This window comes from Pygoscelis adeliae, unplaced genomic scaffold, assembly GCF_000699105.1.
Source record: "Pygoscelis adeliae isolate BGI_AS28 unplaced genomic scaffold, ASM69910v1 Scaffold29, whole genome shotgun sequence".
Classification (NCBI taxonomy): Eukaryota; Metazoa; Chordata; class Aves; order Sphenisciformes; family Spheniscidae; genus Pygoscelis; species Pygoscelis adeliae.
The window spans coordinates 845,531-859,091 of NW_008825611.1; positions in this window are offsets into that span (position 1 = coordinate 845,531).

Here is a 13,561-nt window from a genome sequence, read left to right on the forward strand (position 1 = left end):
TGTTCCCAAGAACGTGGCCATGGCTAATATCTCCCAGAGCAATCGCAGGGGAAAGCCCTCAGCTTAGCAAGCAAAACCACATCGCGTGACCTTGAAAGCATGACCTTTGTGCTGCTCCAACCGACTCTTGTGGGACTGCTGAGAAGTCTCAGGGTCAGGATGACCACCCCAGCACGTCAAAGCAGGTAATACCACGCATTTGGCTTTCAGTCAGTCTTGGGTAGCAGGGGTGTTAACTCATGTCATGTCTGATAAGTGGCGTGACAGCAGGTATAAATATGTGCGTGGCTTCTGACCACCTTCATCAATATTTCCTAGCTTTTTGAGTCATTTTTATGGTGAGATCACTAATAGCTGTTACTAAGGTCTACGTGTAGAAACGGGGCAAACAGTCAGCAAACAGGATTTCGGGGCAGTGCGAAGGCGGAGGTGGTAAAAGCACGTCTGACCTTCAGTCAACAGAAAAAGAGCAGGTGACAGCAAAACAGTTCAGTACCTGTTGTAAGACAGGGAGCGCAAAGGCCTGATGTTGCTTAAATAACATGCTTTTCCTGCGGATGTCAAAAGATTTAACCAAAGGTAGAATGAAAAGCATCATCCTGTGGTTGAGTAAGCTATTAAACGCACGTGTCCTGGGGTTGCATTTCTGGTGTCTCAGCTCTTGGCAGGATGAAGTCGCCCTGAAGGGCTGGTTTAAATCATATTGTGGATGCTGTGGCTGGAGGAAGGAGAGGACGTGCCCAAGGGAACAACGTGGCTCTGGTCCTCTTTGAGGAGGAGCAGAGGCCCTGGGTGAAATTTCCTCCCTTGCAGAGCATGGTGGGGTGAACTGGCATGCAGGTCTTGCCAGAAGAAATAGTTTTGAGATGTACCCTCCATCCCCCCCACTCAGAAGGACCAAAAATGTCCCCATTTAAAGCCTCTTTGAAAGCATTAGTTTCAGCTAGTGTCAAATGTTGCTAACTGAGATCACTTAAAATCCAGATAGCTTGGGGGGGGGTTTAAATATCCTTCACAACTCTTGTTTATATCTTTTATCGCTGTTGCTTTACCAGTATGACTTCAGTGTTCATGTCTTCTTTGTAGCATCAATAGGATTCTGTTTTGCAGGGTTTTCTTTCTACAGAAGTCAGGGGCCAAAGAATCAACTGATGGGAAATCAGCACAACTCGGGGAAAAGAAGTTGTGCTGGCTTAGACTGGTTGCACATTTGGACCCATGTCTCGATATATGGGTAGAAGGGAGATGTGAGACTCGAAGCCTCTTGGCTTATAAGGGGTTGTGATGATCCTGCAGAGGATTTTTTCATACAAGTACCTTTTCTCTTGTTTGCTTCTGGTTTTGCTGACTTAAGTGCAGGCGTTTCCATGAAGTAGGCTAACTAGGGAAGGAGAGTTTGTTCAGAGTTGATTGAGCACTTTAATACTTCTGTGAAGGTTAAGACAATTAGAATGTAAAAGAAGTTTTATTATAAGCTCTTTATATATGCACAATGCTATGTATAACTTGCCAAAGAACTGGGTTTGAAAGATGTTGATAGCTATTAAGAGAGTCCATGATGTTCACCTGGAACTGCAAGGTAGCAAAAAGCTTCTGAAACGAATGGATTTTGGAATTACCTTTTGACAGCTGCCAAAACGATCAGAAACTGGGGATAGAATAAACTTCTACTCTCAAACTTGTAGTTTTTGATCCTTGCATTGAATGTAGGAGCTAGAAGTTAGCTTGACAATTAAAATTGGATTTATACCTGAATAGTTTTGTTGGTCTGAGACTTATTTTGTTGCCTTCAAAAATACTGTTGACGCGGTATGTATGGAAACAGATGTGTTTCTCCATGTAAATTAAGGAAAGTTGGTGAAAACATGGACTGCTGAACAGGCAGCATAGCACTTTCTAGATTGCTTAGGAAGCAAATCTGACAACTTCACTAGCAACAATCCCCAAATTCTCTGGCGTCAACATTTGAAGCTATTAATAAATGTTAAGCTCTACTTGGATATGCATCAGTGCATTGCTGCGAAAGGATGGGGATGGAGTAAATTAATTCAACTGGTTTGCTTCAGAGCTGCCGTCTGCTGAAATGCTTCAAGATGAGCCCAACAACTGTGGGACGTGATACATACTTCCTGATGACCTGTGTGAACTGAGGTGCTCTGAAAACAAATATGGTAGATGGTCACATTTCCATATGCTGTAGGTCAAACGGTTCTCCCCAAAAGGTTCATATCCCCAGCTGTACCAAGAGACTGAAGCTGTAAACTTCTGCATATCGTAGTTGGCTGCTTTTAGAAGCTGCTGCTGAACTGTGTTCTGTGGACACTCTTTGAAGAAACATGAAGTTGGCCAAAGCTGGATGTAGCTGGAGAACACTTGGGGGTGGGAGGGAAGGTTTTGTTTTGGGTTTTTTTGGTGGAGTTCTCAGCAAGAAAAAAGGGACCTGAGACATGCTATGTCACCAAAAGCACCTACTCTTTTCCAGTCTGTGTCCTACTATGTGTGTATCTACCCTGTCTGTTGACACGTGTTCGTGTTATTCCTTGAGCAAGCTTTTCTTGTTCATTGTGTTCTGTATGTGCCCTTCGTAGTGTTTCTACCTACCTGGAAGGTTAACGGGCAGAACCAGGGTTGGCTCAAGCTTATGTCTTGTGTCCGTCCCCCCAAAACTTCAGTGCAAGCCATTTTCTCTGTCATCTCCTGACCCAGCTCTCATCTTCCCCAGCCCTTCTCTGGAAGCTGATTCTGGCATCCCCACTGTGGAAATGCTGCCAAAGTGCTGAGTGGGTATTCTTCTCTGGAGAACTAGAGCCTGTGTCTGAGCAGCAGCATGGCAGCGGCTGCTCCCTTGGGGCTCGCTTTGCCATAATAGGCAATTATGAAGGATTCGTAATTGTCCTACAGTTGCTCTGTCTTCTGCATCTCTTTAGATGATTACTTTATGGTGCAGTGTTCCAGTTGGACTGTCCTCCTTTCATCTATCAAGCTTCCAAAATAACTTAAATAGATGTAACGGGATGGGTTTGCCCCATTTTTCTATCTGTGCTGAGGCTTGTGGATGTCAGAAGAGAATAGTCTTCTCTAATTGTTTTCATATCTAATTAAGGCATTTAAGTACCAAACCCTGTCCATTACACTACTGGCTGCAGATCTGGTTGCAAAGAGCAAACCATCAATATTGTGTAAAGAGCAGACAGACGAGGGAGTTGCCAGAGTACATGCTTTAGAAATACAAATTAGCACTTTCCTCTTCAGCTTTTGTGTGTTTTCCTTTCAAACTAAGACAATCCTTGGCTGTGTCTGTCTTTCCCTTGTAGAAAACTCTGCATGAGCTTGGATCACTTGGCGCTGTTCTGATGTCGCATTAAATATTAAGAGCTTGTCCTGGGGGAGATGCTGCCTTCTGCGCTCCATCTGCATCTCTGATGCAGTAAGCTGCAAAGAGCTGCTTGCTTGGAGACCTGAAGTCTGCTCTTGGAGCGGGAGAGGGGGATGCATGTGGCATCTCAGTTGGCTGTCTGCATGACACATTCTTGCTCCTGCAAAGGGTATTGATGTCACTCACTTAGCTGCAGGTGGGAGTCCCAAAGGTGAACAAAGAGATGAAAAACAAAAAACAGTTTGCAATTAAATTCTCTCCCTCTTGACCTGAGCTATGCTGGCTTTTTGCTCTTAGCGTGCAAAAAAAAAAAGAGGAGCTCTCTGGCAGTGAAGTATTTGTTATGTGATCAGGGTTTTGCAGAAAATCAGCGTATCAAATTCAAGAGCTGGAGTATCAGTTTCAGTGCCTGGGAGGCTTGCTGAAGGGCTGAGATCAGTTCTCGCTCTATCGGCAACAATCGGTGTCTCGGCACGCTTTTTCCAGGCATTGAATTTAGATAAGTTTCACGTGATTGGATGACTTAGATGGTTTCTGCAAGTGTCCGTATGAGTGATGGCAGGGTAACGTGGCCGTGCTGGTCTCTCCCAGATGTGGCTGGAGCAGAAGGTACAGCCCTTGGTGCTGTGAGAGCTGGCATCTCCAGTTTTGCAGGGGATCTCTTTTCAGGAGGTGGTTGATTTGCCATCTGAGCGACATGACCAAGCTCACGCAGTGTACCCTCCTCTCCATAAACTGCTTACCTTGGGAGCTGTTAGCCACCTTTCTATTATTTAAAGCGTGTATCTATAGCATCGCATAGTTCTGAACTTCAGTGCCACTGACTTCAGGCTGCATCCCTAGCAGAGTCCCAGCCTGCATAAATAGGCTTTTAAGTGATTCACATCTTCATTGCGGAGCTTCCTTTGTCTGCCCAGGTGTTAGCAGCTACCTCCCATCCCTAAGACTTCTGATGCCAAAGTGTAATTAGGGTCCTGGTTTAATTGCCCGTGTCTGGAAGCTGTGCCTGCTGGGATGTGCATTGGATGTGTCCATCCCCAGCAGGTGCCGGGCTGTGATCTGAAGTGCCTGGCAGGTCTAAGTGGATCTATTCCCATGGGAGAAAGCATGATTCAGCTGCAAAGCACAGCAGCTGCTGGAAAGCGAGGAGCTTATTGTGCTGTTGACCCTCTGAGGATTTTAGCCTCTCGGCTTTGGCGGAGGTACTCTGATTTAATAAGGTGGCTTAGTGCTCTGTTATTTTCGGAAGTGTTTAGCTCCTCTGTTCTCCCTGTTCTCTTTATTGATGTGAAGTTGTACCTCGTTCCCACACAGACGTTACCCCAGAAAACAGGAATTGTCTTACTAAAGACAAAAAAACTTCACTTCTCCAAAGTATGCGCTCCTGAACTTTAGTGCAAACCAAACCCCCTTCCCCTTGGTTCCACCTGAGAAGGGGCTGTATCTTAAATACTCCCTCGCTTCCCCTCCTGCTCTTGTTGGAGCGTAAATGCGGGGCGAGCTCCGAGGAGGTGATTTAAGAGGGGAAACCTTCCTGAGGCAGAGCCGGCTCATCTCAAATCCTGCATCCCGTTTCTGTGCGGGCGAAGGCTAGCGGAGCAGCTTGGCTGGGGCGGTCTGCAGCATGTCGGGAGAAGACCAGCGGTGGGTTTATTTTCCAACGTGTCACATGGCATGTAACCGGTTAAACGTTTCGGTGTTCGGTGACCAGGAGGTTTCCGTCACAGATTGCTGGGGAACTATTTTAAGTGAGGGAAAGCACATGTTCCTATTTAGGGAGATACGGTCTATAGATACTGCACTTGCTAAATATGCTCTTAAAGCGCATGCCTCTATCTAGTGTTGATTTTACGGTGAATGATTTCTTTTGATAAGACTTGCTTGGGGCAGGGGGGGAGGGAGAGGGAATTCCTTTATTGTATAAGGAAACTCTGTATTTAAAAACAAAATAAAAAGAAATATACTGTTTATATATTTCTACTTTGTGCCTAATCAGTGTCCTTTATTTAACCTTAAGCTCCCAGCATTGCTTGGACTTCTCTCCTAGTGCCGATGTACGTATTTCTCTGGTGACTGGTGGGGATCCCTGTAGCTGAGGTACTTCTGTAATCCCCAACACTTGTAGCGTTTGAGCGTCTCAACTGTGAATGTTAAGGACGTGTGTTGTCTTACCCGTGGGAGTCTGGGGAGCCAAAAATGGGATTTCTTCATGCTTTAATGGGGAAGCGTAAGAAATAACTGCACCTTTTACCTGATAGGGTGCACTGAGAGTGTCTGGACCTGGCTAGCATTGCCCTTGTGGCTCTGACTTCCTTGGCATCATCCAAACCAGAGATGAGCCCAAAACCTAGTGAATTTTGTGTTGCATGGGAGCCTGAGAATGATCTGCTTCTCCACGGAGTAAATTCACTAGTTACCTACCACAGGACCTAGGCTTAGACAGTTGCCCTCCAGCTCCCTCTAGTCCATCAGGATCTTTGAGGAGCTCACTTTTGCAGAAAAGAGAGGGGCTTTTTGCATGTGAACACAAGCCCTCTGGGTCTGGTAGCATCATCTGAGAGGAGCCAGAGTCTGCAAACTTGCTCCTTGCCTCTGGCCACTGTATCTCTCCATGTTCTGTGGGATTCACCCTCCACACATAGGGCCAGTTCTGGCCTCCATCAGCATGAGCTGCCCTAGAAGCAATGTTGGTGACCTTCTTATATGTTATTTTTATATACATATAAAATACACATGCACAGGTATCAGGAAAAGGGGGAAACAGTCCTTGCAGTGTTAACTTCAGAGGGCTGTCGAGTATGGGGGCAGCCTCAAATTTCTGGGACCTGAGCTGCTCTGTGCTCTGGCATGGGGACCTTCGAGATGTGCTAGTGCCCGGGGCAGTGAAAGAGTGCTCAGACTGTGCTTGCACCATGGAATCATCAACCGGTCTTGTACCGTCCTGTTCTGCGGAAGGGTGAAGCGGGAGCAGGGTGTGGGGAGGCTTGCGAGCCCTTTCACAGCTCTGCGTCGCCTTCAGGCAGGTAGGTTGCATCCCCCTTCACAGCAAGGTCCAGAAAGGGACCTCCAAAAGGAGCCAAATACAGAGATCCTCAAACTGATGCAAGGACTAAGGCCTTGGCAGCCAGAAGAAGCTTGGGGTGAGAGGGGAGCGTGGGGTATGTGTTAAATGTCCCTTCTCTTTTGAGGTCTTGGTCTGTGACAAAGGATTGCCTGCGTGGGTGGATTGTCCTGAACGCCTGGGGATCCTCTTGCAAGATGACCGGAGAGTAAGGGTGTGTTCCTACCCAAAATGAATCCCTCCTGGACAGGCCGGAGGTCCCAAGAACAGACCCAGAACAGTAAGAAGCGGTGGTGCACCCATCAAAGAACACCTCCTGGGAGTCACGGGGTCACCTGGGCCCATGGCCTCTCTGTGGCAGCTTTCTCCAGTCCATGAGGGTCTCTCTCCACGACAGCCCCCAGGTCTCTGCTTGAGTGCCCAGGAGTAGCCTTGGGAAGCTGGGAGGGCTGTACAGCACCTTTGGGCTGAAGTGAGGTGTAACGAAGGGCTCAGTGCTACCCCAGTACTATAAACACACAGGGATGCCGCGAGCCCCTCGGGATGGGTGCTGGGAAGCAGAGGAGGGGGTGGGCAGGCCACGTTTGTCACCTTCTAGATGGCACTGCATGGAGTTTTAGCTGATGGGCATCTGCGTGCAACTGTGGGCAGCCTGGCAAGGACATAACCCTGCGAGGTGTAAAGTCTCCCCGTTCAAAGCAGATGTCTAATAATAGTCGGTTTAAACGTCAGCTGCCCTTGGTGCAGATCTGAGCTTGAGAAGGAAAGGGTCAGATGGGGACAGGCTTCCCCCCACCGTGTCCTTCCTTCCCTACCAGGACGCACACGCGATACACTGCCAGGAGCTTTGCAGGAGGGGTTTAAACATCTATTGGCCAAAAATTACATGGATAAACTGTCCAAAGAGGAGCCAGGCCCCAGGGATGCAATCTGCGGTTTTGCCCTGTGCTGTGTCTTGGTATGGAGGGCATAGAAAAAGAGATTATTTAGTGTGGCTGCATCTGGGCTTTCCTTCAAACTGACGTGAGTTTGTCAGTACATTTCCCTTCTCACTGTCCTGCTTTGATTTAAACTGGAAAAAAGGAGTTGGCATATCCCTCCCTCGTCTGTGCTTCCCAGCCTTACAAAGGACTGAAATATCTTTATGGGGTGATCCAGGTCTGACAGGTCAGCCAGGGGTCCGTCGCTGCCCCCAGATGTGTATCTGCTACTGCAGCAAAGCTAATGGGAAAGGGCCCGTTAGTCCCTGTCTACTGCATTTTGGGGGGATTGAGGACCCAGAGATGGACCAGAAGAGAAAGCAACAGAAATGTTGCAGCCAGCAAGGGGTCAGGTATTTCAAGTTCTTGGTGTAGAAGCCAAAAAAGCCATTAATTGTAACTTTTTTTTTTTAATGTTTTGGGTGGGGTTTTTGTTTTTCTGGCAAGCAGTTTGGAGCCCTGAGCCTTCCCAGGCACCAAAACCTGCTGGTTTTCATCAGGGATTTAATCTGCTGAGAGCAGGTGCCATCTAGGGGACAGATAGAAGAAGACAAGGAGGCATTTCATTTCCAAACCTGCAATATTTGCTCTGCCACCCCAACCCACCTGCAACCTCTAAAAGGGCCTCAGCCTACCTCCACGATGCTCTCCCAGTCGCATTGGCATGGTGGGTGCACCATGGGGAGCTGGTGGGTGCACGGCTCGATACAAGCTTAGCTGACTCCGGATCCGGAGCAGAAAGCATCTGCCTTCATGCAGCAATCGTGCCCAAAGCCACGGACCGGAGAAGACTGCACCAAGGGGTTTTTGGGTTTTTTTGGTGGTCTGCTCTAAGTGTACAGAGAAACCATGAGCGAGCCAGAGCACCGCGAGCTCACCTCTCTGTAGGCACAGCTCCCATTTCCAGCTCTAGGTTTGCTATGATGTCCTGAAGCAACCTTCCCTCTTCTTGCTGCTCTCCAGAGGGCCGTATCCTGCTCGATTTTAGAAAAGGTTTGGCCAGGAGCGCTTGCTCTACATCACCCGCTTCGCTCCCTCCCAAATTTGGATGGTCTGGAGGTGTAACACCAGCACCACGCATTGAGGGGGCCAGTTTGGTGCTGCGTAACACTTTATCTGAACCCCAAAAAACTAAATCAGCACCTACCTCACTGCATATACTTAAAATCAGGCTCTACCCAAACCCTTGGAGATGGTGGATGGGAGAGCCGTAGGTGGAAATGCTGCATGTCCATCACTTTGAATAAATAATGAGCGCTAATGATACTGACTCCCTAATCAAAGTCTGGTAAATGGGTGACTAACAGCTGCGAGCTAGGGCTGAAGGGTTTGGGTTGGAAACTTCAGCTAAATCATTTATTTTTCACCCTTTCTTATTTCAGGCTTTTTGATTTTTCTCTGCTAGCTTCATCACCCCCCCTGGAAATCCCTTTAGCACCCACCAGGACAGCTTCAGGGTGGACAGGAGGGTCTGCAGGCCAAAAGTTTGCTGTCAGGGGCTCCTCTCTCTCCACCTCATCCCCATCCTGCAGCAAATGTTCCTCCAGCCCATCCCCACCCAAGGCGGTCCCACCTTTGCAGGACATCGGGATGAGGCACCGGTCCTGCCGGCACGTGGCTTGCCCTGGCTTTAGCTGCGATGGGGCACAGAGGGAATTCTTTGAGAGCCCTCCCAGCTAACCAACATTTGCGAATCATGGGCGACTTAAACACTGAAAGCTGCTTGCTCGTCTGTGCAGACTCCAGCAGAGGGAGTGTGGCTGTGTCTGACAGCGTTAATCGCTTCTCCAGCAAACGCAACTTTTTGAGATGAGCTATTTGGATGTCTCCTTCAGATGGCGTTTTCCCACGAGGTTCCCAATTGCTCCCCATCTGCTCAAACAGCAAAATGCATGGGGTGCCTTTAGAAACAGATGAAAAGTTTGGGTTGTTTTTTTTTTTTTCTTATTTTGGGGAGATTCAGTAAGAAAAAACAAACCAAAGACCCAACTCTGAGAGTTTTAATTCACAGGTAGATCATTAACTTATCAATTCCTCATTGGCTTTTCCCTTCCTGGAAAAAGGATTTTAGACAAAAAGCCCTTTGCTGGTGGATCCCCTTGCTGAAATCCTTTGGCTACCGATGTCACCGCTATGGGACCGGTCCCCTGGTCCCCACAGGGCCCTTTGAGCAGCGTCCCCTCTCTGTGCCCCTGCTAGTTGCCTCCTTCCCAGAGGATGGGTTTCTGCAAGGAGGCAATTCCCTATATTGCTGCTGTGGCGCAGAGGGAAACCAGAGATGAGAGGATGTAGGGATGCTCAGATGGGCTGAGGGTTTCACGACTTGAAATAGGGACAGGGAGGAGATCTTGTCCTGGTCCAACCAAAACTGTTCCACTTCTATGTTATCGTGTCTTATTCAGGGACTCTTCTTCGAACACCTTTTGTGCTTCTAAAATTGTGGGTTGAGTTTTAAAGGACATGTGTGGTTTGAAAGTTTAAATGCAGGGCTATGCTGCATTAAATGCAGGTGATACGCACCTTTCAAGTGCCTCAGTTTCCCCCCCCCAAGCTCCAGTTCATTTACCACAGACCCCTGCCAGCCCTGTTCCAGCAGGCACTGATGAGGGGCTGAGACCGGCCACCCTGGGCTGGATCCCGAGTCTGGAGGGTCCGTGTCTGGGAGACCCAACCGTCTCTTGGGTACCACGTTCCCACCGCACTGAGATGGTGTTTGCTGGGTGAACACCTCTGGGGACCTGGGCTTCAATGCTCATCAGGAGGATATGGGTCTGTCTTTGGGAGAGGGAAGCCTTGGAGGGAAAGCAGAACACATGTCCATGGTAGAGGAGGTGATGCCCTGAGCATTTTGGGTCCTCGAAAGGCCTCAGGCGTCATCATTCCTGACCTCAACCACTGGAGAAGCACCACGGTATCTGCACGTGGTCAGTTTATTGGCCACCCTGCTGTGAAAGTGGGTAAAGCCCCTCTGTTTGCAAATCAGAAAGGGTTTAAGATACCTCAGATGAGTTCATGGGGAACTTCTCTGAAGGCAAGAGCAGTCCTTAGCGATGATCCTTGAAAGCTGATAGCCTCAAGTGATTAATTTTATCCATCTGGGCAGTCTCTGCCTGCTCAGAGGGAGAAATGTCAACACCTGCGAAACAGGGAAGATTGCTTCGGGAGGCTAGTCCTGAAAACATTGAGAGATTGAGGACCTTGGAGTTAATAAGATCTCTCAGAATTTGCATATTAACAACTGTGCCTATTACCTTACCATTAGAGTCAATAGGATGTAATATTAACAATTAATAGTTAATAAAATAGCCACTTTAATGGTCATTTGTACATGAAGATGGAAGAACATATCTGGGCACTGCCTTCGTGACATGGTGGGAGGACTTTGTTCGTCTCTCATCTGCCTGAAGATGGAGGGGGGAAACTTTGGCTATTTTGGGTCTTCAACTTCTCAGCTTTATTTTGCGAGGACAATTTTCTTTGGGGTTCATCCATTTTGCTCCAGCAACATCCCTGCTCCTCCAAATCTGTGCTCTCTTCTCAGCCGGAGAGAGAAAGCTACAGCTAACAACTAAGCTAAGGAGCGCTGGCCATTTCCTCCCGATTGCCGTTAAATGCAATTAGTGCTTCCTAGCGTGCCCCAGGGGCAAGTGCCTTAACAAGATCATCATGGCCCCCAGCTGGAGAAATGCTCCAGTAAGGGTTTCAGGGAGGATAAGAATTATTATTATTTTTAATTCTTCCTTCACACAAAAATTGGCATTTTCCCTTCTGTCCTCCCAAAAATCAGTTAATGCAGAGATCATGCCCTCTAGCCGCTCAGTGCGTGTCCCGTGATCTGGCCGGTGGCTCACTGCCCTTGGTTTTCCAGGGATTTTGCTGCTCCCCAAATTGTCAGAGCAGCTCATTCCCCCTAGAAAGGGCGGGGGGGAACCCTCCTTTGGAGTCCCCAGATCTGCAGGGGTTTCGGAAGGGAGAAGATATAGGTTGTATCCTACAGAAATGGTGCTGGGATGGGAGAGAGGGAGGTTAATTCTGCTCCCTGAAGCTATTGCAGGGTTCTGGGGTTCTGCCGTAAGTCGCGTAGAAAAGGGACCATGAAGGTCATCACCGATATAAGCACCTTCTCTCCTTCCTTCTTCTGCCAGGACGTGAACTTGACCGCTGTGCCTAAGCCGGCTGATTCCCAGTGGTGCAACGAGAGAAAAAAAAAAAATCCTTCCCTGTCTCTCCTTGCTAATGCACAGGAGCCGCTCGCTGCGCTGCTCTCCCAAAGGCAACTTCCAGGGAAGCTGGAAAAAACCCTCCTGCCCGTCCCCCACCCCGTATCCTTCCTGCCAAACCCCGGTCCCAGAGGTGGAGAGCAGGGCAGGAGACTGCAGCTTCGTGTGCAGATGGTTTTCCTGAAACTCTCCGGGCATCTGGCGACAGACTGCCTTGGCGTTTAACAGCTGGTCCTTAGGGGATGGTTTTATTCTTGGGTGAATTTATCTGGGCTTTGGGACTGCAGAATCCCTTGGTCCTACAGCAGGGAGCTCTGCAGATCCCCCTTTCTCTTTGGAAATACAGGGTGTGTTTTTCCACTCAACGCTGGTGAGTTCAGACTGGCCACTGAAGCAGCCCTTGCTCTCCAGGCCAGGCAGGCACTGGGCTTTGCAGGTTGTGTTTGTGTATCAGCCCCGTCCCATCTTGGCATGCCATCATAGAATCATTTAGAATCACAGAATCATTAAGGTCGGAAAAGACCTCTAAGGTCATCGAGTCCAACCGTCAAAGTCGGTTTCAGCTGGGGGTTTCAGTCCATCGCTCTCAGGGGGCTGAAAAAAACCGCACGTAATGCGAAGAGCAAGAAAGCCAGAGCTTCAGCACACCCTGCCCTGGCGAGGAAGCTATTTTAGCCAGCCTCCCACGCACGATGTGATGCTTGAGCAGCAAAGGAGAAACCCTAGTGTTAAGTACAGCCTTAACAGCCCTGTTTTAGCTCGCCGGAGCTTTCTTTGCAGATGTACTTTTGCAGGGAACATCTGCCCCAAAAATCTCCTGCGGTTGGTGCCAACTTTGACCTGAGGTAACGCAGTGCTCTCCGTCTCGGAGATTTAAAGGTGTTTTTTCCATAATGAGCCCCCCACGCTGTCCCTGGGAGGGCTGGAGGGTGCCAGGGTGTTTGCACAGCCCCAGGATGGGCGAGGGAGCTGGTGGCACCAGGGATGGAGGAGCCCATCTCCCCCTCAAAGTGCTTAGCACGGGGTAGGGCAGCGGGAAACACGTCCCAAGCCTGCAAACAGCTCCGAAGCTGCCTGCCTGCACCTCTCCTGGCTGGACACCCATCGCCCCAAGGGGTGCAGGATGGGGCCTTGTGCAAGGGGAGAAGCCCCCCCACTGTCCACCCCGCTGGGGAGGCAGCAGACGGGCTGAGCTCCCCGGGGGAACTGCCTTTAGGAGTAACCAGTGCAGGAGATGACTCTGCTCCGCTTCTTTCGCCCTGGGAGGAGCGAACAGCAGCTCTCTCATGCCCTGGGTTGAAGCACCGGAGCAATCCCAGCACCAAAGCGCCTGTGAAACATTTGGCGGAGAGGGAAATGGATGTGGATCTCTGCGTGCTCTTGCCTGGTTTGTTTATTCTCTCTGTTTCGATTTTACTAGGGTAAGGGAAAGGCTTATCCCTCATCTTTAGGGATCTGCCTCTCCCTGGCTGTTTGCTGCTCTTTAATGCGGAGCTGAATGAATACGGGACCTCCTACAAGCAGGGGGGTGGAAAAATGCATGGAGCAGGGAAGGAAACCCTCTCCTGTAAAATGAAATTAAAACAATAATAATGGGGAAGGGTGCTCTGGAAACAGCCTTGCTCTGGACCCCTGTTCTGGACCCTGCTTGGGCTGCAGGCTGCTCCTTCCTGCGCTTGCCTCCCTGCGCTGCACGACCGCCTTCAAAGGCATCTTCTCAACTTCCAGCCTTTCCCTCGAGGTCCTCGCACGCTCCCTCCCCCCCCGCCCCTCCCCGCATCGCTGCAGGGCTGGGGTGGCTGCAGGACCCGGCCTGGACACCCCACCCCCCACCCCCGGTTTTTGCTCCTCCCTGGGGCTCAGAGGGAGCCGGGGACCATCTGGGTCCCTGCCCGGGGAGAGGCGAGGGGAGGGCGGTAGGAGG